Source organism: Schistocerca serialis, chromosome 4 (genome assembly GCF_023864345.2).
Source record: "Schistocerca serialis cubense isolate TAMUIC-IGC-003099 chromosome 4, iqSchSeri2.2, whole genome shotgun sequence".
NCBI classification, from domain to species: Eukaryota; Metazoa; Arthropoda; class Insecta; order Orthoptera; family Acrididae; genus Schistocerca; species Schistocerca serialis.
Genome location: NC_064641.1, coordinates 49500440 through 49505806, shown reverse-complemented (window position 1 = coordinate 49505806; position 5367 = coordinate 49500440). Strand labels below are relative to the sequence as shown.

Genomic DNA, 5367 nt, shown 5'->3' with positions numbered 1-5367 from the left:
CCACATTACATAAAATGATTTTACCAAAAAATCAAACTGGCTTGTTACTGAATGAGAGGGAGTTTTAGTATCTAGCTCAATCAAGCTACAGTAGCCCGTTACAAACAATATTGTAAGGTGCTTAAAAATGTTATTTGGAAGGCAAAAAGCATGTGGTGCCCAGATAGAATAGCTAATTCACAGGATAAAATTAAAAATAAATAGTCAGTTGTAGAGGAAGTGTCAGGTCAGCGGCACAAGGTCGACTATATAAAGTCAGTTCGTAGTAAAAAGATTTCTGTTACTGATAGTCCGCCTGCTTAGCTAGGTGGTAACGTCCTCGCCTCCTATGCAAGTGGGCCCGGCTTCGATACCTGGCCGAGTTGGAGTTTTTCTCTTCTCGGGGACTGGATGTTCTGTTGTCCTCATTATCATTTCATCCTCATCACCGACGCGCAAATCGCCCAATGTGGCGTCGACTGAAATAAGACTTGCACTTGGCGGCCGAACTTCCCCGGATTGGGCCTACCGGCCAACGACGCCATACGCTCATTTCCATTTTTTCTTACTAATAAATCAGATATAAGTACAGCATTTAACTATCATTTTCTGATGTCTCAAATACTCCTCTGTGATACTGATAAGTGGGAAACTGAGTCAATAATTAAATCACTGAAGACTAAGGACAGTCATGGATTTGATGGAGTGGCTAGCAGAATATTAAAGTACTGTGCTGCACATATTAGCCCTGTACTTAGCCACATTTGTAATTTTTCCTTTAGGAATGGTTAGTTTCCTGAACGATTAAAGTACTCAGTAGTAAAGCCGCTTTATAAAAAGGGTGAAAGGGATAACGTAGGCAATTTTAGACCTATTTCTATGCCATCAGTGTTTCTTAAAGTTATTGAAAAGGCTGTGAATGTAAGGATAATTGATCATTTTATATCACATAATTTGCTATCAAATGTACAGTTCGGCTTTAGAAGTCGTTTAACAACTGAAAATGCTATATTCTCTATTCTCTGTGAGGTATCGGATGGATTAAACAAAAGGTCCGAACGCTAGGCATACTTTTCGACTTAACTAAGGTATATGATTGTGTTGATCACAAAATATTGCTTCAGAAGTCGGACCATTACGGAATACGGGGAGTAGCTCACAATTGGTTCACCTCTTACTTCAAAAACAGACAGCAAACGGTCATTACTCATAATGCTGAGAATGGTTGTGATGCGGGGTCTGAGTGGGGCGCGGTCAAGGAGGGGGGGAGGGGTCCTCCAGGGAACTGTGTTAGGGCCACTCCTGTTCCTTATTTATATAAATGATATGCTTCAAGTATTATGAGTAAGTCTAAAATATTTCTGTTTGCTGATGACACTAGCTTTGTAGTAAAGGATGTTATGTGCAATAGTGGCTCGGTTTCAAACAGTGCAGTTTTTAAGTTCATCGCTTGTATAAAATAAGCTAACAGTAAATCACTGTGAGACTTAGTTTTTACAGTACCTAACACATAATTCCACAAAATCCGTCGTTTCAGTTTCACAGAATGGGAATATGATTAGTGAAACTGAACAGTTCAAATTTCTAGGTGTTCAGACAGATAGTAAACTGTCGTGGAAAGCTCACGTTCAGGATCTTCTTGAGAGACTTACTGCTGCCATTTTTGCTATTCGAATGGTATCTGAAGTTAGTGACCTTTCGACGCGAAATTTAGTCTACTTTGCTTATTTTCATTCCCTTATGTCGTATGGTTTTATATTTTGGGGTAAGTCTTCCCACTCAAAAAGGATATTTTTGTCTCAGAAACGGGCCGTGTGACCAATAAGTGGTGTAAGTTCACGAACCTCTTGTCGACCCCTATTCACCAGTCTGGGTATTTTGACATTGACATCTCAATATATATATATTCTTTACTGTCTTTCTTGTTAACAATATCAGCTTATTCCCAAGAATGAGATGCTACGACTTAGTTAACATTCAGCAGAGATCCAACCTGCATTTGGGTCGGACTTCTTTAACTCTTGTACAGAAAGCTGTGCAGTATACTGCTGCATCCATTTTCAAAAAGCTATCAGAATAATTAAAAAATCTTAGCAGTAATCCACGTGCTTTTAAATCGGAACTGTAGAGTTTCCTCATGGGTCACTCCTTCTATTCTGTAGACGATTTCCTTAAAAAATAAACTGATTCTGATGTATTGTTGACTGCGTTTAATGAAACTTATGGCTTGACATTTTTTGGGTTAATAAACATTTTATTATTATCTGTTGTTACTTTCCATGACCTTGGAGATTTGTTCCTCAATTTGGTCCTACGGTACTTGACGTGTAAATAAATAAATCATGGACAGCAATGGAATGCAAGAATATTTCGGTCCATATGGACACACGACTGAAACCCCTCCACAAGGAACTGAGTTCCGATTCCATTCAGAATGCCAAGTAAATATCCAAGTCAGCACATGTAGTGACCACACCAAAAGATTAGCAACAACATGAAATGAAACGGCAACCGATGGCCGCAGGGTCAGGCAAACCTAGGCAAGAGACGAGAGTAGCTTCCGCCATGCTAAGTTCAAAACTTACACTACTGGCCATTAAAATTGCTACACCACGAAGATGACGTGCTACAGACGCTAAAATTTAACAGACATGAAGATGCTGTGATATGCAAATGATTAGCTTTTCAGAGCATTCACACAAGGTTGGTGCCGGTGCCGACATGAGGAAAGTTTCCAACCGATTTCTCATACACAAACAACAGTTGACCGGCGTTACCTGGTGAAACGTTGTTGTGATGCCTCGTGTACGGAGGAGAAATGCGTACCATCACGTTTCCGACTTTGATAAAGTTCGGATTGTAGCCTATCGCGATTCGGTTTATCGTATCGCGACATTGCTGCTCGCGTTGGTCGAGATCCAATGACTGTTAGCAGAGTATGGAATCGGTGGGTTCAGGAGGGTAATACGGAACGCCGTGCTGGATTCCAACGGCCTCGTATCACTAGCAGTCGAGATGACAGCCATCTTATCCGCATGGCTGTAACGGATCGTGCAGCCACGTCTCGATCCATGAGTCAACAGATGGGGACGTTTGCAAGACAACAGCCATCTGCACGAACATTTGCAGCAGCATGGACTATCAGCTCGGAGACCATGGCTGCGGTTACCCTTGACGCTGCATCACAGCCAGGAGCGCCCGCGATGGTGTACTCAACGACGAACCTGGGTGCACGAATGGCAAAACGTCATTTTTTCGGATGAATCCAGGTTGTGTCTACAGCATCATGATGGTCGCATCCGTGTTTGGCGACATCGCGGTGAACTCACATTGGAAGCGTGTATTCGTCATCGCTATACTGGCGTATCACCCGGCGTGATAGTATGGGGTGCCATTGGTTACACGTCTCGGTTACCTCTTGTTCACATTGACGGCAATTTGAACAGTGGACGTTACATTTCAGATGTGTTACGACCCGTGGCTCTACCCTTCATACCTCCCTGCGAAACCTTACATTTCAGCAGGATAATGCACGAGCGCATGTTGCAGGTCCTGTACGGGCCTTTCTGGATACGGAAAATGTTCGACTGCTGCCCTGACCAGCACATTCTCCAGATCTCTCACCAATTGAAAACTTGTAGTCAATGGTGGCCGAGCAACTGGCTCGTCACAATACGCCAGTCACTACTCTTGATGAACTGTGGTATCGTGTTGAAGCTGCATGGGCAGCTGTACCTGTACTCGCCATGCAAGGTCTGTTTGACTCAATGCCCAGGCGTATCAAGGCCGTTATTACGGCCAGTGGTGGTTGTTCTGGGTACTGATTTCCCAGGATCTATACACCCAAATTGCATGAAAATGTAATCACATGTCAGTTCTAGTATCATCTGCATTTCTTCTTGGTGTAGCAATTTTAATGGCCAGTAGTGTATTCTCACAGCAAGTGTTTGATTGGCCGTTGCTTCCCATGTGACAATTCTCATATTGGGTTATCTGATAGTCAAAAAGCTTACGCTAGACAGTACACCATCGATATCAGCGTATCTGTGTGCATGCGTCTTTGGATAAGGCAGGATAGTGTTATGGTAATGTTTCAATGAAACTAGTCGTGGTGAAAATCAGATGCAGTTCAAAATGACCAAGAATGTGTGGATCAGAGGGTCTGACATTATCTACATCAAGAAACCCGACTGATCACACCTCACGAGATCTACAAGTCGGAAAAAAGGGAGGAACGTCACCAGCCGACGCTGAAAGAGAATGGAGAGATACGCTGGAGTGAGGAGTAGCAGTAGATGTTTCTACAGCATAAAGACGAATTAGTTGAGCTGATGGAGCCCAGTGGTACAATTTCGATGAATGGTAGTGTCGTCTAATATAGGGTGCTAGGAAGCTGTTTATTGGATAGCGAGACAACAGTTCAAGGAAATCATATTAATGGAGTTTCTTACAGTAAATTAAATTGACAGTACTTTACTTTACCTTTATACAAAGAGATGTTGAAAGCAATTGGCAACATGCAAATAATCAATGTCCTTCTATAGGCCTATATACAATTTCCATCAAGAAATAATACTGAAACTTCCTGGCAGATTAAAACTGTGTGCCCGACCGAGACTCGAACTCGGGACCTTTGCCTTTTGCGGGCAAGTGCTCTACCAACTGAGCTACCGAAGCACGACTCACGCCCGGTACTCACAGCTTTACTTCTGCCAGTACCTCGTCTCCTACCTTCCAAACTTTACAGAAGCTCTCCTGCGAACCTTACAGAACTAGCACTCCTGAAAGAAAGGCTGTGGCTAAGCCATGTCTCCGCAATATCCTTTCTTTCAGGAGTGCTAGTTCTGCAAGGTTCGCAGGAGAGCTTCTGTAAAGTTTGGAAGATAAGAGACGAGGTACTGGCAGAAGTAAAGCTGTGAGTACCGGGCGTGAGTCGTGCTTCGGTAGCTCAGTTGGTAGAGCACTTGCCCGCGAAAGGCAAAGGTCCCGAGTTCGAGTCTCGGTCGGGCACACAGTTTTAATCTGCCAGGAAGTTTCATATCAGCGCACACTCCGCTGCAGAGTGATAATCTCATTCTGGAAAGAAATAATACTGTTCACAAATCACGGTTCGTCTTCTAGTGAGTCTCTTCTAGTGTGGCCACGGCTAGCTGGAGCGGCGCTCGTATTCTGTTCGTATAGGGGCCGCTTCTGTCGTGGTGTCGTCCTAGTCAGCGTTCTATTGGCTGATGTCGTCTCACAGCCTTCTTTGCTGTATCGTTCCAGGCCGACGTGATGGGGCTTGATGTTACGCCGGGACAGGTAGTACAACTTGTACATCTACATCTGTATTCTGCAATGTTCCGTATGGGACTGGCGCAGGGTACTTTGGGTATCACTAACTTTACT

At 43.6% G+C, this 5367-nt stretch overlaps 1 non-coding gene across 1 annotated transcript; it reads right to left on the bottom strand.

Annotated features, from left to right (window-relative positions):
* Positions 1-4582: 4582 nt before the first annotated feature.
* Trnal-caa (transfer RNA leucine (anticodon CAA)) lies at positions 4583-4657 on the bottom strand. Its single transcript has one exon. It is a non-coding gene; the product is annotated as a tRNA-Leu (tRNA).
* Between the last annotated feature and the right edge of the window lie 710 nt (positions 4658-5367).